The sequence below is a fragment of the Ananas comosus genome, linkage group 1 (genome assembly GCF_001540865.1).
Source record: "Ananas comosus cultivar F153 linkage group 1, ASM154086v1, whole genome shotgun sequence".
Taxonomy (NCBI): domain Eukaryota; kingdom Viridiplantae; phylum Streptophyta; class Magnoliopsida; order Poales; family Bromeliaceae; genus Ananas; species Ananas comosus.
Window position 1 is genome coordinate 20,129,027 of NC_033621.1, and position 24,827 is coordinate 20,153,853.

General features: G+C 39.4%; 1 pseudogene; it reads right to left on the reverse strand.

Annotated features, from left to right (window-relative positions):
• On the reverse strand, positions 1,924-12,869 carry LOC109722781 (annotated as a pseudogene).

Genomic DNA, 24,827 nt, shown 5'->3' on the forward strand with positions numbered 1-24,827 from the left:
GGGTTTAGTTTGATTTTCATTTGTATTCCTTATGAAGTTAACTCATTTCTTTACATTGATAAAATTGCTACATTGTTTAATGGTTTTAAAATAAAATATACAATTTGTTGAATTTGTTATACATTAGTTAAAAACTAAAATTGGGCTGAAATACTATTAATAGTATTTGGACTCTTTTGCTTATCTAAGTTTTTAACACTTGATGAAAACTTATAGTGTTGAGATGATAATGACTCTTAGGGTTGAGTGAGTGATTTGTTGAATAGTATAATTTAAAGGATGAAATTGATTAAAGTGTAGATCTAATGGCTTAAAAATCGATAATGAAAAAAATTCAAATACTATTAATAATATTCCAGCTCAACTCTCATTTTACTATCCTGTGTAAAATACATCATAAAAAATACCATAGGATACTGGCAGTAAAATAACCGGCGAAGTAAAAACTCACGAAACCACAACATTTTATCCGTACTTAGGCTCACGTAAATTTTTAAAACTCTGATTTGGCAAACCATGAATACAGAGTAATGGCCAATTTACTCTGTATTTTGGAGAGCTCGATTTATTTATTTATTTATTTATTTATTTTCTTCCGTTGGCCCGGTTGGCAAGGTTGGTCGAAAAAAAAAATTTACTCTGTAAAGTGAACTTTTCATCGTAATAATGGAGAAATTAAAAAGAAAAAACCCTATAACTCACAAGAGGACGTTCTTGTTGGAAAATGATGCAAATCTTATGATATTAGTAGCCCTACTATTGTGCAAGTAGTGGGTGCAAGTAGTGGGCTAAGATCATGGAAATAGTGGATTAGTGCCTTAATTTGTGTAAGTAGTGGGTAATGTTGTAGAGTTCATGGTAGCTAGTTTCTAGGAGCACATGTGTAGTGGATGTAGTGGAGAACATGTGTTGAGTTAGGTTTTCTTAAGCCTCAAGTTTCTTTTTTTATTTAAGTCTTTTAATTGTAAGTCTTTAGTAATCAAGTTTTTTGAATGAAAGTGTTTATTTTTCCTTCCACTTAATTGCTGTAGCAAAGTGTATTAGCAAGCCTTAAATTACTTTCAAAAGCAACTTCCATCTACAGTCCTCACCTGCGGCGGCGCCTCTGCGGACAAGAAGCTCCCGCCGCTGCAGCACGAGGCGCCGAGCCGGTGCCGCTGCGGCTGTAAATGATTTTTTTTTTTTCTTCTTAATCCTTTTCGATCAACTATTAATGCAAGCGTAAATGATTTTTTATTTTTATTTTTTATTTTTTTTTTGCATTTTGATGGTGCTTGATTCTTATGTCTTTAATTATGTTTTGATGGATTTAACTTTTTTAAATTTTATCTTACGTAAAAATAAAAAAAGAGTAATTTTTTAGAAGATAAACTAAAAGTCTAAAACACTATAATTTTTTTTATAAAGTATAGAGTCTTTGAGAATACCAAATATAGTATGAAACAAAATTCTAGTTTATCTTTCAGTAGTTACCAAACAGGCTCTAGCCCTGAATCTAAAATATCTTATAAAATTTTACGTAAACGGTCCGTGAATTAGATCCAAATTAGATCCACGTACAATAGCATGCATGTACATTGTGCAACTTTGAAGTGGAGACGCTTCAAAATTAAAGACGTATATTTACATGGATATAATACCAAAAAGATTCATTACGCTTATATATATATATATATATACATATATATATATATATATATATATATAGTCCTATATATAAAATAGTTTATATTATACAACATTTTGGATAGGAGCTCGCAAAGAAAGGTTGGTTTTTCGCTAGTTAATCACTATGGAAAAAAAAAGCTCACAAGGATATATATCACACAGTTCGGCGAGCTTAATTTATTTTTTTGTATTTTTTTTCAAGGTTTAATTACTAATAGTTTATAGCTCGAAAATGTTTGACGATCGAACAAGCTGTTATTCCAGATGAGAATTTGAGGGTTCATCTGTTGCTAATTCAATTCGTACAGCTCGAAGAAAAAGAGGCGATTTTCGACGTACAACAATTCCAAAAGATTCATCCATGTCGAGCTCCTCACCGCCGGCCCCCTTGGGCATAGACCAATCAAAGGCGTGGAGAAGGTTCGCAAGCGCGAGCTCTACAACAGTTGTACCCATGGCGATCCCCGGGCACCCTCTCCGACCGGACCCGAACGGTATGAGCGCAAAGTGTTGCCCCTTGAACTCGACCCTGCTGTTCTCGAACCTCTCCGGGAAAATCCTCCGCGTCACGACCCCATATCCTCGGATCTCGTTGTACAGCCCATACATTGATCATAGCCCTCGTGTTCGGCAGTATATTGTAGCCGTTAATTTGGCACTCCTTTCGGCTTTCGCGGGGGAGCAGGAAAGCCGTGGGAGGGTGCAATCTCAAGATCTCCTTTACTACTAGCTTGAGGTATGCGAGTTTGCGGAGATCAACCTCTTCTACCACTTTTTTCGCCGGCCTGATTATAGATCTTACTTCATTCTGGGCCTTTCTCATTACGCGCGGATTCCTTACTAGTTCGGACATTCCCCACTCCAGTGTGACGGTGCCGGTGTCGGTCCCAGCAATGAACAAATCCTACAGAAGATGACGAAGCCTTATTTTCAATGCTAGCTTATGCAGCAGGATTTAAAGCATAATTAAGCCAATAAAAAATCGAAATTGCGCGATTTTGTGTGTTTTTTCCTTTTCTTTCTCATATTGGATGAATAATTACCAAGTGCATGCGTTATTATATATTGTAGTAACTTTATATAAAAAGATTTAAACATTATCTCCTGATCATGAATATTCTTATACTTTGATATTTTTGTTTTTAATTTTGAAAACATTAAGGGCAAAGGGGTGTTGTTGGCGAAATTCGCTCACCATGAGAATTGCCTTAACATTGTCTTTCGAAAGGCGAAATTTGCCGTGGCGATCAGGGACGAAGCTAGCATTCGATTATGAGGGGGGCCAAAATACGTACAAATCAAAATTTTAGCAAACAAACAAGGTTTACCTAGTTAAATTTTTGATGAGAAAATATATTGACTAAATAATTAGTGTAAAATGGCATTACCCCTTTTTTATTTATACTTAACTTTTAATTATTTTATTTATATTATTTCACTCAAATAACTTTGAAATTTACTAAATCTAATAATAATTCAGTGAATGATTTAATTTTTTAATTTTTACTAAATATAATTGTGACGATAAATAACTATTAGTTAACAGAGCTATTAACTTTAATATAATTTTTAATTTAATTAAATAAAAAATTATCTAAAATAATTAGAAATTATGAACGTACTAAATAAAAAATAAAATAAACTCAAAATTGAGAGAGTATTATATTAGCGTCAAATTTTTTTAAAAAAAAACAGATTACTTATCATACTTTTAAAATTAAATAAAAATTTTTTTTAAAATTGCTTATATATAAAGGACTATTATGTAAATTATAAAAATGTTGGGGGGGGCCATGGCCCCCCTCAGCCCCTCAATAGCTCCGCCCCTGGTGGCGATCATCTTGAATCTTCAGAAGAGCATCGATTATATAACCGCGATCGGCCTCACGGCCATCCTCCTCGTGCTCGGCCATGCGGGCTTCGACGACTTCGTTGAGGAAAGCATCAACGGCTCGAAAATTCTCCGCGAACCTGCCGTGCAAGCCAGAAAGCAAGTTGATCCACTCCAAAGACGGGAAGAACTCCCCGAGATTGAAGTGGCCCATCATGTCGGTCCATTCCGTCACCATGTCGTGGAACCGACTCCGCCCACACTCCCCCTCCGCCGCGAACCGCCTCCCTAGCACTTGCCGGCACGTGATGTTGTTAAGCAAGCAAAGGAACATCTCACTCAAGTTAACCAAGCTGTGTTCCGACCGCGATCGCGACCGTAGTATTGTCTTTACGAGGATACCGACCTCCCCCTCCCTTATCGGTCGAAACAATTGCACTCTCGGCGAGCATAAAAGCTCCGTGACGCAAATTTTCTTAGCATACTTCAAATAGGCAGTGTAAGGAGTGAACGCAATGTCGAGCCCGCCGTAAAAGACCTTCCTTAGAGAGCTAAGAGGAGGTCTGAAACAAAAAGTTTTGTCTTGAGTCTTTAAGACTTCTTCGGCAATCAAAGCGAAGGAGACCACGATAGTCGAGACCAGGCCGAGTTTTAGACGCATGAGCGGCCCGTAGATCTCCGAGAGCTCTCGGAGGGATCGGTGGGGCAAAGATCCAAGCTCTCGGAGGTTTCCGATTATGGGAAGAGGCGGCGGCCCCGGAGGAAACCTTCTCGCCGGTCCTTTACTTCTTATTGCAAGCACAATAAGTTTCTTTGCAAGTACTATAAGAAACAATAGAGAGATGAGAAGCACTGAGGGGCTGTTTGGTTGTACGCATTTGCAAATGCGTGCAGCTACAATTCCTTTGTTTGGTTTAGTGTAGTTGAGTTCAACTGCTGCAGTTCCAACTGCACAAGAAGGCCCAAATGCTGCAGTTGGAACTACATCCAAATTGGTCGTAGTTCCAACTGCAGCAGTTGGTGAGGGATAGGATCACCCACAAATTAATAATAATAAATAAATAAATAAATAGCTAAATAAATAAATAATATATGTATATAGGTAAATAAAAATACTTATAAATAAACTCATACTAATAAAATTTTTTAGACAATACAAGCTTTGTGCAAAAAATTAATTTTTTTAAATTTATTTTATTTAAAATATAAATATAGTTTTTTTTTTCTAAATTTTTATAGAATGTGATAGTGTATGTTAATTTAATAAATTTTAATTAATTATAATTATTAAATTTGAAAAAAAAAATGAGAGAATCGTTTAAATTTTTAAAGTTTGATTTACATATTAAAATTAAATAAATTAAAAATTTTAAATGTGTCGATTAATAAGTTGAAGAATTATTGAAAAATATAAAAATATTATATATATCTACTTATTTATTTATAAATAGTAAATTTAAATAATTAATAAATTTATACAATTATTTTATGTTTAGTGAAGGTAACCTCACCACTCTATCTGAAGATGTGACAAAATTCATAAATACAACTATCAGCTTCATATTACCAAACAGAAGAAATGTAACTGCAGCAGTTGCAACTGCGTAAAACCAAACAGACTAGGTGTAGTTATAACTGTAGCATTTGCAACTGCATGTATTTCCAACTACACTGTTTCTGCAACTACATCCAACCAAACGGCCCCTGAGAGACTCGCGAGATCCATGTTTTTGTGTTTGTGCAAATTTGATGACGACAAGTAGCTGTATTTATAGCAGACAAAACAAAACAAAACAAAAAACAAAAAACAAAAAAAAAATCAATTGCCAATATAGTTGTCAAAACTTTGGAAATATCTAATTTATTTCTTTTTTTCCAATATATCTCTCGCATGTTCTTTCGTTCCGTTAAGTTATCACAGATTAGACATGAGTTAAATGTCTATCAGAATTTTAAAAAAATGGTTAATTGCATACTGGTTTCCGTAAATATGGTGAATTGCAAATATATACCGAAAAAACTTCAAAAACCCCCCCTGTGGTTTTGTAGTTTCTCACTTGGCCCCCCTGTGGTTTTGTTTTTCTCTTTTCTTATCAATTTCATTATTTTTTTCCCTTAAATCAGTAATAAAGTTAAAATTAAAGGGTACTAAAGTGAATATTTGATAAATCTAGATGGATATCTGAAGTTTTTTGTATATAATTTAACGAAATATTAACGAAAAAGCTACCGAAAAGATAAAAACGAAACCACAGAGGGGCAAATTGATACACTTTAAACCACATGGGGGCAAAGTGAGAAACTACGAAACCACAGGGGGGTGGTTTTGTCACGCCCCGGGGTCCTTTTATTTGTTCAAAAGCACAGCGGAAAATTAGCTATAAATTTTTTTTTTGAAAACCTGACCCCAGAGTGCCAGATCCGCCACAAACACAGGGAATCCACTGTTCCCACGGACAGAATCTCCCCTGTATTTGCACGGCGTCGCACAAGTACAACAGAGTATAGATACACACACAACCACAACCAGATGAACAAGAGAGATAACATTCATCCATTCCATTCACACACACAGATATGATACTTGAGTTATGAAAACATTCCACATCTATCAGTTAAAATGTTTCCTACCTGGAAACTGATTTTGAAATACTAAATCCATAAAAACCACAGAAAATTTAATTTGAAAACTGTTCCCCACACGGGAACCATTCTTTTTCAAAACCAGCTACCACGAGGGGTAGAAAACTGTTTTATTTCGAGAAAACACCAATCTTTTAGTTCATTCCAAAACCCGTTGAAAATCCAGATAATAAAACAGAACTGAACCATGTAAACCGACTAAGCTATATATATCATCAGAAGTAATAAAGGGTAATAGCTAAATCGAAATAACCTGGGTCGGAAGCTCTATCGACCGCTACACACGTACCTCACGTCTCGTCCCACTACTCATCGCCCGCGATACCTGAAAAATGGTGGGGGAGGTGAGAACATGTAAACATGTCTCCCCTCCCAGTGGGTACCGCAAGCCGAAGAAGGCGAGGAGTACTCACCGGATCAGGAAGAGAGCTATACAACAACACGGAGAACTAGATAGACATAAGTGCTGGTAAGTAAAGATGCTGATAAGTAAGGAGCTGACAAGTATAGATGCAGGTAAATAAAACAGTAGCTACAATAAACAGATAAGGATGTACTGAAAATAAACACTACAGCTACTGTATGCATGCGTCAACTGACGATAAGCTCAAAAGTACCCAATCTCGCTGCCCTATTGGTCCGAAGACCTCAGGCCCATGCCACACTGCTCAACCTGCACCTGACCCTCGCAATGAAGCCCCTGGGTCAGAAGCACAGTACCTGACCCTCGCAATGAAGCCCCTGGGTCAGAAGCATATACCCTCGCAATAAAGCCCCTGGGCTCACGGGTTGGCAATCCAACCACTTTTCCGGAAAAGAACACCCTCTTGCGGTGGATCAGACCGCTGGTGTTCGTGAAATGCGTACCTGCAGTGGCGATCAATGTAGTATGCTCAAAGATCATCCATCGGCAACTAGCCGACAATCCAGCCCCTCAGGGCACACCGACCGTATAGGCCATCAGCAACTAATCGGCTACGTATGTCAAGATAGAACTGTAGCAACTCGACCGAATAGGTCGTAGATATCAAATGGGGAACCGCCCAACCAAATCACAGATATAGATAGAACAGATAAGTCAACTCTACTCCTAAACATGATATCAACATGGAAATAGCTGAGTAGAGAAATGCAAATATAAATGCAGGTGCAAGGCTCAATATGATATCAACATAGGAGAACCGCCCAACCCAAATCACAGATATAGTGAACAGATAAGTCAACTCTACTCCTAAGCATGATATCAACCTGGAACTAACTGAGTAGAGGAATGCAGAACAGACCAACTAGGTCAACAGATACGGATGCTCAACAGACCAACTAGGTCAACCGATACGGATGCGGATAGAACTACTCTACTCCTACTCAGGATACTAAGCATGTAAACAACGAGTAGAGTATAATCAAACGACGTGGGTGTAATGTAAACAACAGAGGTGCAAAGCTCAATATATATGAATGCATGGATAATAACAAAGGAGCAAGGGTAAGGAACCATCACCGAACGTGCACCACTGTACCGACGTCGGATCGAAGTACCCACCTGTACAACTGTCGCGCCTGTCTCCTGACTGTAAAAGAATGTCAACCGGACCTACAGAGGGTCCACCGGGTTAGTATCTAACCCTCAGCTAAGAAACCCTAAAAGCAAAACCCCACAAATAAACCCACGGAGAATCGGTTTCCTGAACCGATCGTCGTAATACGCCGGAAGTCCCGAAAACCACACCGGGACGCCGTCGGGACCCACTAAGTGTCCCGAAACTCACCGACTCGTGTCACGAGTCATCTGCTGCTCCAAAACACTCCAATTTGGATGTTTTGGCAGCAAACACAAGATAACAACACTACACAACTATCACCGGATAGTTGTACGAATCCGGGTTCCCGGAAGTGTCTATTTCGACACCGGAACCCACCGTCGCTCACCCATCATCACCGAACCCACAATGTAATGATGGTGACCAGCCAACAAGGCTCAGCGACTACACAATAGCTCACGAAGCACCGTCGGAATAATTCCGAACCAAAACCGCGTTCCGTCGGCGGATTTTGCCGACAAACGCACCGGAAATACATTTTCGATCTTCTCAAAGGTCTGGGGCCTTGGATAATCAGTCCAGAGGTCACCCACAGCCTACCCATGCTGCCAACAGCAGCCGCAACAACCAGAATTGCATAAAAGCCCTCCCGATTCCAAGAAATCACATTATTTCATGTGTTTTTCGGGCTTTTATTGTCCGTCTACGCAAACCAGAGGTCAATTAATCAGACTGTCATACTCGCCGACAGATTTCAGCATGACGGAGGCCGTGCTCACCTTTCGGAGCACTGCCGGCTGCTGCGGTGCGCGTACGAACGGTGCGAAGATCTGTTAAACTGCGCGCACAGCGCGAAGATCGCGACTAACTAAATAACCAGGGCATCTTTGCCGCTGTCGGAGGTGAGCACGATGTTCAGCACGAACCCTAGATCATCGTGCTCACTTCCCGGGGTGTCGGGGACTCGTCGGATCACCGGAAAGGTGGCCGGAACGCTAAATTACTGTGCTGGAATGTAAAAACAGCCTTACCAGTGCAGTGGGAGCTAGGGATGGTCGCCGGCGGCCGGGAAGCGGGCGGTCCGGCCGGAGGAGGGAGCACTCGGTCCGGGAGGTCCGGGGATGGTGATGGCCGGCGGCGGGCGGCAACCGGTGGCGCGGCGGCAGAGATCCACGCCACCCACTCTCTCTCGGGTTTGCTCTTCCCGGCGGCGCGGCGGCGGCCGGAGGAGGTCGGGACGGGGACGAACCGGCGGCGGAGGTCGAGGGTAAGGCGGTGCACCCCTCGGTGGGCGGCGGCGAAACGTGGAAGCCGAGCGGGCCCAACCTCGGCCCGCACAGGTCTGGGCGGCCGCAGGTTGTCCCAGCGGCGGCCGGCGGCGCGCGGGGACGGCGGGGGAACGAGCGCGCCGGGTTGCCGGAGGTTGCCGGGGCCGACAGGAGGGCGGCGCGGCCGAGGGGAGGCGTCGGCGGCTCGGGGATACCGAGATCACCCAGGCTCGGCCTGGGTGACGCAGGTGGCCGCAGGGAGCCTGGACGGCGGCCGGCGGCGCGCGGGGACGACGGGGGACGGCGGGGAAGGGCGCCGGAGCTTGGTCTCGGCCTGGGGGAGATGGTGCTCGGGCTTTGACGTTCCCCCGAGCACAACGATCGAAGACGCGGCTTGTCCGGGCTAGAGGGGAATCGAGAGATGACCGGGGTGCCTTTTTCGGCGGCCGGAGCTGCTCGTCGGCGGCCGGGGCGTGCGCACTGATTGGGCAGGGAGGAGGTGGGGCGGCTAGGGTTAGTCAGGTGATTATGGCAGCCAAAAGAATAATGGGAAACCCTAGATGCCCGATTTATGCCAAGTGTCACTTTGCGAGGAACCCCTCCAAAGTCTATTATTTACAATCCAGCCCCCTGCCAGCAAGTGAATTATGCACACAAGACCCTCCACATTCGATATCACGCGAAATGACACATAAAATATAGGGTCTTTCCGCGATTTATCCGTTTAGCCGCTTTGACCCCTCAGCGAACATTTTGTAACTCCCGGAGATCCGTCCGTCGGATTTTTGATCCGACCGCACCATTGCGTTCAGCATGTCGGATTTTTGTTTCGTCCGATTTGGTCACGGATTCACGACGAAACCCATCCGCTCTCTAATTAATCCGTATATCGCACATATACCCAAGCATAAACTCTAAAACCTTTAATTCAAATTCAAATTTGAATTCCCTACCACCAGTAGGTATCAGAAACAACTCTCACCTAACCCCAGGTCACAAGCACAGAGCACGCGGAGCTTTAAAACGCACGAATAGCAAAGAGCGGGAACCCTCTTTTTGATAAAATCCCTTTTTCTCGATAACCGTGCATCAGAATCCGATTCTGTCAGCGCCAATGGTTCCAGTATAGTCGAGAGGTTCGAAACGAGCTATTGGACCACTATGTTCGGAGGTCTGTACGCGCCAGAGGCCAAGTTTGCTTCGTGGCTTCTCCGGAAAACCGGAGTTACTATTCACTTAAGTCGAACTTCCGGGTCTCATAACTTCTCCACTTTAGCTCGGTTTTGCCTGAAATTTGACGTGTGCTTATGTAATTAAATTACACACATAAACATCGTCAACAGAGAGTCTAATTGCACTGTCAAAATCTCAGTCCTTACAGGTTTTGAAGTTTTCCCATATATACCTACAAAATTCAACTTTCATAAGTTATCCCTACAAAAGTTCTAATGTATTCAGATATATCCCTTTGGTTACCATCCGTTAGAGAGCTGTTTATTTTTTAACAGTAGGTTCACGAAATGATATTTTTTCCCTCACAAATATATCCCTTCAAAAGCTTCAGCCGGTATATGTTTGCAAAAATGCATCACAAATGTCCCTTTTTCCCTTTCTCTTCCTTTTCGGGTTGCTGGAGCGGGCGGCGGCGGTGGTGACTTCGCGGAGCTTGTCGGAGTTGCGGCCAACGAGGATGAGGCTGAGGCCCGCAGCGACGAGGCGGAGGGCGAAGGTGCGGCCGATTCGAAGAAAGAGGAGGAAAAGAAAAAGGAAGAAGAAGGAGGAGAAAAGGAGGATAGGAAGAAGAAGACGGAGAAGAAGAAGAAGAAGAAGAAGATGAAGAGGGAGAGGAAGAGGAAGAAGAAGAAGGATAAAATTGTCAATTACCGTATTAATTAATCATGATTAAGTATTTCAACCGTGGTTAATTAAATTTCTTTAACGGATCTTAACGGTAAGGACATATCTGAATACATTAGGACTTTTGTAGGAATAACTTATAAAAGTTGAACTTTACAGGAATATATCTGCAATTCATCATGTTTGCGGAAATCTATATGCAATTAACCCTTAAAAAATATCAAAATATCTCTTTTGCCCTTAATTTAAGAGCAAAAAAAAAAAAAGTTGATATTGGTAGAAGTATATATTTGAAAAGAGTAAAAATCAAAATAATTTTCTTATCCATAACTTAAGATTAAATAAAAAAAAAAATTGGTGATGGCAAAAAAATATATTTAAAAGGGCAAAATAGTAATTTAATAGAGATAACGATTATTACTAATCGTTCACTAACAGAATTTAACTCTAGAAATATATTTGAAATAATTTGGAACGTAAAAAATATATTTTTAATATTATTTTTCTCAGAAAAACAAATTAGAAAGTTGAAAATTGTTTAGGAGTATATAAACAATTGCCCTAAAAAAAAAGACGGGCGGGGACGGGGAAATGATATGCCGTGCGGGGCGCGAACCGAGTGTGCCGGCTAATTGATTCTCGGCGCGGCAGAAAGTTGTCGTGCCTACGGCAGCGTAAGGAGGGGGCAAAATGATTCGTCTTCATAAGGGTGTGAACCGACTGCGCGTGCCCGCTAATCAATTTTGGTCGGCGGTTTGAAATCGGCAGCAGAGCGCGCGCACGAGCAGCGCAAGGAGAAGACATATTGGTCCGTCTTCATGAAGAATAGCTGTACTACGGCAGAAGATGCGCATGCAGGACCTAAGCGTAAAGCGGGCGGCTGGAGCTCGGCTACAGAGTGGAAGTTGGTGACCAGTTGCCTAACCAATTTTGGATCCATCTTTCAAAGCAAATTAATGTATAAAAGATTTTAGTCAAAAGTTTTTGTGCTTCTCTAACTAATTTACCCTTCTCGATTAGGACTTTTTGTTTAGAAAGTTTTTTTAATTCGGCTGTTTGATTTTTTCGTTGAAAAGAAAAAGATATGCCTTACCATAATCTTTTTATTTTTTATTTGAAGAAAACACGAGGGGGTATAAGCTTATAGTTTTTTTTTTTTACTTAGTGTATACATTTCTTTCGTTATTTTTATAGACGTAGGTAATTGTCGAATTACGTAAATTTCAATATCTTCTTTCTGTATTTTTATTTTTTGATTTTTGTGTATACAGTATAACAAATTAATGATCCATCGAGATTACAACTAAATATACTATTATATTCTAGCATACATTTGACCATATTTCTAGCTTCTAATTACAATCCAAAATTTTTATACTAAGTGTGATATTATTTGATGCTTATTTTGACATTCAAAAATAAAATTTTTGAAGAACAAAATCGAAGGCAAGTAACTGACCTGTACAACTCTACCAATGTACAGATCTCCCTATTAATTAATTAATTAAGAAGCACTAGAAAAAAAAAAGGCCATTTTGCATAAAAAAATCCATAAGCTTTGAGCTTTTGCAAAACTGGGTCACCTTTTTCAATTTTGCAGATTCGGGCCGGATTTTTCACCATCGGACGAAAATACCCTTTTTCCTTTTCTTTCTGTCTCTTTTTTTTTTCCTTCGTTATTTTTCTCCTCGCCCCGACCCTACTCGCCCTCCCCTCCGCCGCCCTCCACTCCTCCGCCTCCACCCTCACACATGCCCGCGCCGCCCTCCTCCGCCGCACCCTCCCTGCCTCCCCTTCCTTCCCCGCCCTTCTCCGCTGGCTCGCCTCCTCCTTCCTCTTCGTCCTCGCCTGCGAGCGCCTCACCCTGCTCCCCTTCATCGCCATCCTCGCCTCCCTCGCCTCATCATCGCCCCCCTCCTTCCTCTCACCCTCCTCCAAGCCCTCCTCATCCTCCTCCTCCGGTGGCGGATTCCTCATCTTCGGCCTCCGCAGGCACCTCAAGACCATCGTCGCCATCGGCCTCATGCTCGAGATGATCTTCGGATTCCTCGCCGGCGGCATCTTCTTTTCCTACAAGATAGGCGTCGAGGGCAAGGACGCCGTCATCTCCCTCGAGGACTACTCTCCGGCGAGGGAGATGAGAGTGTCCAAAAAATATAATTTTTTAAGGTGTAAAAAATAGTGTAATGGTGTAAAAAAGAAAGAAGGAAGAGGAGGAAAAGAAAAATTGTACAATTTTAGACAAAATAGTATAAAATTAGGCAAAATTGTGCAAAATTGTGCAATTCTCGCCAAAATTGGCCCAATTTTGCCCAATTTTGCACCATTAAGGTGAAATTTACTATTTTTCTTCTTCTTCCTCCTCCAATTTACACTATTTTTTTCTTCCTCTTCTTCCTTCTTCTTTCTCCTCCGTCTCCTCCCTGCTCTATGAATAAGGTAGGATGCCGGCCCCTGGCGGCAGCGAAGCGTGGCGCGGCGGAGTGGAGAAGGTGGGATGCGGCAGTGGCAGCGGCACGGGTGGCGGCCGCAGCATCGTGTGGGATGCGTGCTCCTAGCGGCGGCGGCAGCGAAGCGCGGCGGAGCGGAGACGGTGGGATGTGGCAGCGGCAATGGCGCGGGTGGCGGCAGCGGCGCGGGTGGCAGGATCAGAGAGAGATCCGGGCGCGGTGGGGTCGGACAAAGAGGAAGAGGAAGGTGGGGAGGCAGGGCTGGTAGTAGAGGTAGGCGAACACGAGCGTGGCGGCGCGGCAGCCGGTGGCGGCGACGGCGAGCACGAGCGCGGCAGCGGGGGTTCAGCGGAGGGCACGCCAAAGCAAAAAAAATAATGAACGAAAAAAAAGAAGAGAGTGCAAAAAAAAAGAGAGAGAAAGAAAAGAAATAAGAGTATTTTCATCCGATGGCGAAAAATCCGACCCGAATCTACAAAATTGAAAAATGTGTCCCAGTTTNGAGAGAAAAAAAGAGAGAGAAAGAAAAGGAATAAGGGTATTTTCGTCCGATGGCGAAAAATCTGGCCCGAATCTGCAAAATTAAAAAATGTGGCCCAGTTTTGCAACAGCTCAAAACTTGTGGATTTTTTATGCAAATTGGTAAAAAAAAAATGAGAAGTTCTCAACGAGCACCATGAATTTGTTGTGTATATGTGTATGAACAAATTGAAGCCAACAACTAGATAATAATTATAGGATAAATTAATGTTAATTTAAAGTGACTAATGTACAAAATAAAATAAATAATTAAAATGTTATTTTATGAATTAAAGGAATGACGAATGTGCAGTGAAATCTAAAACTCAAGAATTATAATAGCGTGGCACGGAGATGTACTGTTGCTTGCTTGACACGGTACAAATAGACACGTTTCCATACAAACACGTGGCACGCTTGCGTGCCAATAAATATGCATTACCTCTTAATGACATATTTTGGTACAGATTTATTTAGTTTTATTGATCCCAATAAGATCTTATAATGTTCTTTTAAAAATTTTAATCAAATATTATGAATATTGGTTATATATAACTTATTATACTCACCAATTAAAGATATTGATCAATTTTTATAGGGATAATTACCTATATACCCTTTAAAACTTTGAAAATATCTCATTTACTCCTTTTTTTCTTTCCAATATACCCCTCATATATTCTTCCGTTATTCCAAAATACCCCTACAGTTACCATTCGTTAAGTTAACTTGGATTAAAAGTGAGCTAAATATCTACCACAATTAAAAAAAAAATAAAATACCACTTTTGCCATTAACTTAAGAGCAAATAAAAAATATTGGTGATGGTAGAAGGATATATTTGAAAAAGACCAAAAATTAAAATATTTTGTGTACTCCTAACTTAAGGGCAAATAAGAAAAGTCGGTGATGGTAGAAGAGTATATTTAAAATGGCAAAATAGTAATTTTATAGACATAATATAGTTCATTAACATATTTTAACTCTAGGGGTATATTAGAAATAGGTTAGAACGTAAAAAAGGTATTTTTAATATTAGCCTTCTAAGAAGGGTAAATTAGAAAGTCGAAAACTTTTCAGGGGTATATAAGCAATTACCCTTTTTTTATATGTACAACACAACTTATTGTTACATTTTTATTATTAAATAAACTATTGATTTCATATTAATTCTTTGGAAACCTACGCATTTATGAGTTGCAAAGCTTTTCTAAACTTTTGGTAATTGTCTACTTTAAATTTCAAGTTTCTTTAATCCTATAACTCACAACATGTGAATTTATGCTATACTAATTGCTATGTAACTCCTATCAGCCTATAAATTGAGAGCTACTCTACGCTTTGAAAAACAACGAAAATTACAATATCACTAATCTATATTCTACTTGAGATAGAAAAGGCTAAAAAAAGGTGTTTCTTTTGGTGAGTTTTGGTCTCATATATTTGTGCAAAGTTGATGAAGCCACACAACAAGGGTCGAGCTGTTGTATCCTGGAGGGGACAAATCAGTACTCTACTGCATCGGTTCAATGGTTTTGCCAACTGCAGAGGGCTTGAATATCCTTAGAGATAGCGAGAATTTCATACCTCGGTTTGATCGACTCGTCGACACTTTTTATATTATTTTGTAACTAACCTTTATTTTTTTGAATATACACACCAACAATTTTAAAGAGATTCAAAGATGGAGGCTACAAGCGAAAAAAGTTAAACGATACTGTCGAAGATCTCAACAAGCCCTTCTGCTTCAAAGATGCCACTTCAAGAGGTGGAAAGAAAAAGTGTTATTCTATCTTAATCCACTTAAAGTTACATACGTCCTCACGAAGAAGAACCCAAAGAAAATCAATACTGACGATATGAACGATGACGAACTTCTCGAACACTACGAGAAAACAAAAAAATATGAGAAGAATGAGTATAACTGTTGGTATTATCTTCTTAACTGCCTTTCAAATCAGTTATATGATTATTATGAAAATACTTACTCCTCTGTAAAGAAGATTTGGAAGGCATTGCAGCTTAAATATAATACAGAACGAGCTGGCAGCTTAAATATAGTACAGAACAAGCCGGTGTAAGAAGTATGCCGCTAATCGCTTCTTTCACTACCAGATGGTCGAAGGAAAGTCCGTAGTGGAGTAAGTTCAAGACTTTCAGATGATTATCCATGAAGTTCAATCTAAAAGAGTCAAGTTTGGAGATAACTTGATTGTATTAAGGATCATCGACAAGCTACCACCATCATGGAGGGAATTTCAAAAAACCCTTGGGCACAAGCAAAAAGTGATGTCTCTTGAGACATTAATTGCACGCATTCACATGGAAGAGGATGCAAGAGGCCAAGATGCACTTGAAGCAAAAGAGAATGATGCTAGCGCCACTAAGGTAAACTTAGTATCTTCTAATTCTTTACCTAATAACAATCGTTTTAGAAATGCATACTTGAAGCCTAAAAAGAAAATTAGAAAGAATAGTGGTAGAGCTCAATTTAAGAAAAATGACAAAAGACCTCCTTCTCATGTGAAAAATTCTATAGTTTGCTATGTCTGTGACAAAAGTGGGTATATTACTCGAATTTGCAAATTTCAAAAATATAAAGCTGTACCTCAAGCTAATATTACCAAAGAGCCACTTATGGCGATGATAACAGACATATGCTTGGTGGAGAATGCTGAAGGATGGTGGACGGACTCTGGTGCCAACAAGCATATCTATCATAATAAAGCTTGGTTTAAAACATCTACTCTCTATGAACAACCAAGAAGTATTATGCTTGGTGATTCACATACTTCTAAAGTTTTAGGGAGTGGTGAGGTTGAGTTAAAATTTTTTTTTGGAAAGGTACTTATCTTGAAAGATGTGTTGTATACACCCTCGATTAGAAAGAACTTGATGCCAAATTTTCTTTTTAATAAAGCTGGCTTCAAAAAGACCATCGAGTTTGATCAGTATGTGATTTTCAAGAATGAAAAGTTTGTAGGTAAAGGTTGTGCATGCGACAGAATATTTAAACTAAACATTGAGAATAAAGAATCATCTACTACTGCATACATGCTTTCTTCTGTGAATTTTTGGCATGCTCGTTTGTGTCATATCAACAGTAGATATGTTAACTTGATGAGAAGATTAGGATTAATTCTCAGACTGAATAGTAATTTTGACAAATATGAAACATATAGTAAGTCAAAAATCAGTAAACGACCTCATAGAAGTATTGAAAGAAGTACCGAATTATTTGAGCTAATTCACAGTGATATTTGTGAATTTGAAAGTACTCTAACACATGGAGGAAATAAATATTTTATCACTTTTATCGATGATTTTTCTAAATATACTTATATTTATTTATTAAAAACTAAAAATGATACTTTTGATAAATTTAAAGATTTTCTCCATGAAGTAGAAAACCAATTCGGTAAAAAAGATTAAAAGAATTAGAAATGATCGAGATCGTGAGTATGAATTTACAGGATTCAAGTCTTTTGTTTAGTCTTTAGAAATTATCCATGAGACTACTACTCTATATTCACTTGCCTCTAATGGAGTAGCTGAGAGAAAAAATAGAACACTTATTGAGCTAACAAATGCTATGATAGTTGATACCGGTGTACCCTTAAATCTTTGAGGTGAAACCATTTTAACTATATGTTATGTCTTGAATCGTATGCCACATAAGAAGTCTAAGGTGACATTTTTTGAATTATGAAAAGGGTATAAGCCAAATTTGGGATATCTTAAAGTATGGGATTGTCTAACATATATAATGCTACCAGACCCTAAAAGACCCAAATTGGGTGTTAGAGCTGCCACTTGTGTATTTCTTGGATATCCCTTGAACAATACAGCCTATAGATATTTAGACATTGAAAGTAATGTGATTTGTGAATCAACAAATATTATTTTTTATGAAGAAAAGTTTTCTTATAAATCGAAAAATAATGGGGTCGAGATTTTAAAATTGTTTCAAATAAATTGAGTTCTTCAAACTCTTTTTTACAAAATCAATAAAATATTTTTGAACCAAGAAAAAGCAAATGAAATAGAATTGAAAAAGATTTTGGTTATGATTATGTTGTTCTGAATATTGAAAAAAACTCACTTGTTTTACAAGAAGTTTTATCTTCAAATGATACAATTTTTTGAAAAGACGCTGTATCTGATGAGATAGAATCTCTAATTTCTAATAAAATATAAAAATTAGTGGATTTACCTTAAGATTGTATAACAGTTGGTTGTAAATGGATACTCAGAAAGAAGTTGAAATCAAATGGGAGTATAAACAAATATAAAGTAAGACTTGTCGCAAAAAGTTATAAACAAAAAGAAGATCTAGATTTCTTTGATACTTTTTCTCCGGTTACTACAATGACATCCATCAGAGTTCTAATTGCTATTGCTATAATTTATGACATATAAATTCATTAGATTGATGTAAAAACTCCATGTCTGAATAGTGACCTAAATGAAGAAATTTATATGGATCAACCTATCGGGTTCATTGAGCCTGAGAAAGAAAGCAAAGTGTGCAAGCTAAATAAATCCATGTATGGCTTAAGGCAGGCACCTAGATAATGGCATGAAAAATTTGATTCTTACATGGTTGAGAATGACTTTAAATTAAACGAGTGTGATAAGTGCATCTATTACAAAATTTTGAAAAGTTGTATGTTATTTTTAGCCTTTATGTGGATAATTTGCTAATATTTTGATGTAACTTAAATGTTATCAATGAGACAAAAATTATGCTAAATCATTATTTTGAAATGAAGGATCTTAGTAAAGCTAACTTTATTTTGGGTATAAAAATTACCAAAACACTAGCTAAAATCTTTCTTGATCAGTCACATTATATTAAGAAAATTTTAAGAAAGTACAACTTTCTTAATTGCAAGAATGTGACTACCCTTTTTGATTCGAGTGTTCATTTATTTACTATTGAAAGTGAAAATATAATTTTGAGTCAAAATGAATATGGTAGTATGATTGCGGTTTGCGACTGATTGCACGAGACCTGATATTGTATATACAATAGGGATACTTAGTAGATTTACAAGCAAACTGGGTACAAAGCAATGGCATGCTATGGAACGTGTGATGAAATATTTTGTTGGTATCAAAACTTATGGCTTGTTTTATGGGAAGTATCCTGCTGTGATTTAGGGTTACAGTGATACTGACTAGAATATCCTATCAGTTGATTCTCTCTTTACTATTAATTATATTTTTACTTTAGTAGGTGGTGCTATATGTTGAAAATCTTAAAGGCAAACTATCATTGCTAACTCAACTATGGAAGCTGAGTTTATTGCCTTAGCTTCAGCTAGTGAGGAAGCTAGTTGGTTGAGAGACTTATTGTCTGAGATTTCATTTGTGGAAATATTAGTTTCATCTATGTTAATACACTGTGATAGCACTGCTGCAATCGATAGAGTAAAAACCTGTTATTATAACAATAAATTTAGATCCGTGAGAAGAAAATGAAGTACTGTGGATCATATATGAAAAATGGTATTAGCAGTGTAGATTATGTTAAATCTACTGATAATTTGGCAGATCTATTAGCCAAAGCCTTAGGAAGAGAAAGGATCTTATGCACATCGAGGGGGATAGGGTTGAAACCCACAACATCATGAACCACATATGAGAATATCCAACCCGATGATCAGAGATCCTAAAAATTAGGTTCAATGGAAAAAATGATCATATGGTGGTCGTAAAAAATGCACAATATATAGATTCATGTGATCACATCTTTATCTATCCATATGGTGTGGGTGCATTCATCCTGTAAAGAAAAGAAGGTTGAGTTTTTGCTCTTAATAAAATCTGTGGCTCATATGAGTAGGGTGTTAGAATTATAGAAGCACCCTTGGCGAATTTCACTTATGTGAGCATGGAAGTGGGGCCGCTCCCTATGAGAACGGGCTATTCTCAAATATGCTAATGAAAATTAGGGTCAGCACAAGGCCGTAACGTGCTAGCTAATAAAGCTCATGTCAACACCTGAATTATTATTTGTGAGCGGTGACTCCCTATTTTTTCTAAGCAGCCAAAATTTAAGTCTGACACCACTCTAGCTCTGGAGTAGAGATTACTATTTCACTAAGTGAATATTCAATGCAAAGCACACCTTCATTATGTATAGCGGTCCTTCTTTGGCCATCAAATTCTCATATATCTTTAATAATAAAAACGAGAGGGGGAATGTTGTTGCATTTTTATTATTAAATAAACCATTAATTTCATATTAATTCTTTGGAAACCTATGCATCTGCTATGAGCCGAATTCTCAAGCCATTGACCCGGTCAAAGATCTCCTTTGGGGTGCATGCAAGGAATTGATACGGCTTCACGTGATGACCCTTGAAGTCTGCGCCCTTCGCCTGATCAAGCGATTCGGCTGATAAGAGATCGGATCAGCCGAGTTCGAAAACTTATACTACAGAATCGGTTCCGCTAAATACACCGAATAGGATATTTTACAGTGCTTTGGGTCGGCTGATGAGTCGAATGGCCTTTATATATTGAAATTTAAAGTCGGAAACTCGTACAAAAGAGAGTGTACTTGTAAGGCATACAGACTCCAAAAATCTAACTTAAAGACTACTCCTAGACAAGGCAGTAAATGCAGGAAAAGAAAGATTGCAAATAGACTACTCCTAGCAAGGCAAGAAAAATGCATGGAAATAGAAAAGTAGTCATCTGTTCGCTGGGAAAAGACCTCTCTTCCAGGCGTTACTCGCATATTTATACTCTGCACATTGTTATTCGGTTATGTATGCGATCGGTCACTTCCCTAATTTCGTGGGCCATTACAAGCCAATCCTAACCGCTCAAACTGCTTGCGGTTATGCTGTGATTTATTTTGTGCTTCCAGCGCACCACATGTCAGGTTTTAAAATCCTTGGCGAGCCGAGCGTCAATTTTCCACGTGGTATTTTTATTGGCATCAACAATTGCCCTCTTGGCAGCTCCCGAACAGATGGTTCGATAGCTGACGTAATCTCTTTCAAAGGCGCAAATTTTGAAATCATTATTTCGAATTGCCTTGTACTGTTTTCTCTCAGCCGTCCTTTCACCTTTGACGCCCACGATCTCCCACACATTCCTTTTGTCTCTTATGTGGCATTTATTAGGTCATTTATTGCCGCCGTGTCGTTATCATTAAAGCCGTTTTCGGAATTCCATCCGGCGGTCTTATTTTTTTTGTCTTTTTTATTTTCTTCTTCCCTACGCTTCCCTTTTTCTCTCTTCTTCTTTCGCTTTTCTTTTTTCTTTGTCTTTGCCTAAGAATCCCTTTCTCCCTTTGTCTTCTACTTCTTCTTTCATCTTCTCTAATGGCTCCATTTCTTCCTTCTTCTCCATCTTTCGATTACACTTTACTTAGACAATATGTTGGGTCAGACCCTTCTCGATTTATTTTAGGTCTCTCGTTTACAGATGAGCCTATCCCCGAGGATTTTCCTTTCTCAAGTGAGGGTCTTTCTTTAATGGCTAATCCCATTCATCTTCACTCTTGGTATGCTTCAACTTCGACGGGAAAAAGCCTCTGGACTTGGCCGAGTATTTCAGAAGCATATCTCGCTCGGTTGGATCAGGTGGAAGCGTCGTATGCCGATCTCTGGCGCAAGATTGGGATTTATGAAGTCATTCAATTATCTCGAACACCTTCCATAGCCGATAACTTTCTTTTTGCTGCGGCTCTTTGTTTCTGGTCCCCTGTTTCCAACACCTTCTTTTTTAGAGCGGGACCCCTTACTCCTACTCTCCTTGATGTAGCAGCAATCGTTGGTTTGCGCCCTCATGGCATTACCCTCTCGATGGCCTATAATCCTTACGGCGTGACCGATTTTGAGGCCTATCTTGATCTAGCTGATCTAATTTATAGCAAGTTTATCCATCGGTTCGCAGGCCAATCCCCTGCTCCGGTTACTAGGAAGGGGCACACTGTTTTCCTTCTCTACTGGTTATGTCATAACCTCTTCTGTACTCGTTCACAGAAGATAAATCTAGATTTTGTTCTAATCGCCATAGGTTTAGCTAACGGCGAAAAATTAGCCTTAGGTGTATATTTTCTTGCCTTCGTACACAGAGAAATTTTTGATTCAATCAAACCACTGCCATCCGGAGAGGGTTTAGCAATTGGTTCTGGTTGCGGTATTCTCTGGTTTTTGCAAATGTGTTTACAAATTTATTTTCCTTCTCTGTGTCGAACCCCTTTAGATATAGATTCGGCTCCTCATTTTGATACTTATGGGTTGGCTCTCAGCTGTCCAAAACCTATATCCTCACGCCACCTATATGAATTCGGCAATTATTGCAAAGTTTTTTATGAATCGCGTCCTCATCGCCTTATCTCGTGGTCCCCATTTGCAGTACACGTCACTGGACCACCTTGGCTTCTTATTCGATATGAGGCCATTCAGGGTGAACTAGCTTCTTCTTGGGCCAGTGAATATTCAGATGTTTGGTTTTCTTTACTAGCTGCGCGAGATCTACACGTTGGACTGAAAACGCATTCTAAATTGATGCCCGGTACATAAGTTTATTCTCCTTAGTATGCTACGCATCAACTTGGATTTGTCCAAGCAATCCCGGCACCGGCCAAATTTTTTACGGCCAATACTGTTGTTAACCGTCCTCCCACTAAGAGCACAGCCGAAATTGATCGGCTTTCGGCCATGAGGAATTGTCTTCGACGCTTCTTCAAATTAGTAAGTTTTGGGCCGAATCACATGGGAGTAATGGATTTTCATTTTACGGCGTCTTGTGACGCCTTTTGTGAGCGAATCTTTGTTCCGATAGCATCACACGCGCTTTGTAAGGTTCTTCATCTGGAAGGTATGCTGCTTACTAATTGAGCTATTTCCATATTTAATTTTCATCTTCGGCTCATTTTATTTATTTGTAGCAGTCTCTTTTTCGAACAAGGATATCTCACTCGATCCCCCTGCACAAAAAGAATCAAGGGAAAACTCCGATCTAGATTCTGATGATTTATCCCGCCCCTCTGTAGTGAGTCTTGCTTTTTCATTTTTGCCATCTTTTCTGTACGTAGTTCATTTGACTCACATATATATATATATAGAGTGAGGCTACTATGCTATCGGAAGCACGGAGCCTTCCGTGCTTCCAGCTCGTTTTCGATGTTGCTACTTTCGAATCGTCGATCAGCTCCGTTAAACTTGATCTAGAGTATTTGAAGTACATAGAAAATAAATTTTATGATTTTACGATATCATTTGCCTAGTGAACAAAGGGGCTCAAAATCAACGGCTGAAAATAAAAATCTTACAAAATGTAATAATATGACATTAAAATTTTAAATCAAAGATATTGATTTTGTTTTATATAGTATAANATTTTACGATATCATTTGCCTAGTGAACGAAGGGGCTCAAAATCAATGGCTGAAAATAAAAATCTTACAAAATGTAATAATATGACATTAAAATTTTAAATCAAAGATATTGATTTTGTTTTATATAGTATAAAGAATTTTCTATCAAAATTTCACGTGATTTGGATATTTCTACACCGTTAAACTTGCAAACGGCTCACTACGACCATTGAAATTTATTGATTTTGAGCCCATTCAATCACTAGGCAAATGATATCGAAAAATAATAAAATTTATTTTCTAGGTACTCCAAATACTCTAGATCAAGTTTAACGGAGCCGATCGATGATTCGAAAGTCGCAATATCAAAAACGAGCTGGAAGCACGGAAGGCTCCGTGCTTCCGATAGCATAGTAGCCTCACTATATATATATATATATATATATATATATATTCTTATATATAGTCTGTCACGCCCCGGGACCGGCGGAGGCCCTCCCGGTAGCGTGCCCAGACCCGCCATATGTCTACACATATAAGGCGTCTACAATAAAAGCGGAAGTAAAGGCAAGAGATAGAACAAATATAAGAAATGAAATAACTAGCAACTAGAGATATCAGAGCAAGTAAAGTTCTATCATCTACACCAAAGTAAAGGAATAAAGCTAGTCAAACAAAAATAACCATAAGTAGTACAATAACTGTCTCTAGTACAAAAATGGTGGTCTCTATACATATACGGGTACAACTCTCAACCTCTCACCAAAAAGAAAACACGAGAGGTAGACCACCTATCGAACGATCCCTCGGTAAGCGCGCTAGCCCGAGGCGATACCCTTTCCGCGATCCCTGGCCTCACCCTGAGTGGAAGGCTCTGAAAAACATCGAGAAAAAGAGGGCGTGAGAACTATAATTTATAATTCCCAGTGGGCAATTACTGACCTCAGCTCAATGCACCACTAGGCCCCAAAAGGAAAGGGTAAGTACAATAATAAAAGCAATAATAACAGCAATATGGAAGCATACTTAAAAGGTTAAGTTATTAAACTCAAGTATACACGATGTCATGGTGATGTACATCTACGAAATTACAGTAGTATGTCCAATGGCAATAGGTAAGTGTCATTATCCTTTATCAATACATTATGCATAAGTTCTGTCATGGCAACCAAGTATACTGTGATGAAATAGGTAACTGTCAAATATACTACATGTCTCAACACTATGCTATAAGCATGTAAATGTAATCCAACTACTAAACCTATCTAGTAGTGATTGTTCATATACAACACCGTGTCGATTTCCATTTCCAATTAAGGACCTACCCAAGGTAGTCCAGCTTGTGCCGCCTAAGTGCCTGTGGTAGCCCAACATCCCTACTCTTGGAATGTGTCTGTCCCACTCGACCCCGTAGGCTTCTCAATACCGCACGAGCGAACATAAGTCGCGTAGGCTAACTCCGGAGTGCCGGCTTGTAGGGAGCGACCCTCACAAGCATGTGCGAATGAGCACAAATGGCAAACAAGCGTAGTCCGAGTCTCAAGTACCCAATCCTCATGTCTCTAACATGGTATAGTTACTAGCATCCCAAAGATCTAGTTTAAGTCACAATGTGAAGTTTCAATATTCTCTAGGTCTAGTGCCCCTTTATGACACTTAGACATTTGATGTTCAACATGTATTCCAAATCCCTCAATGGCCCTATCC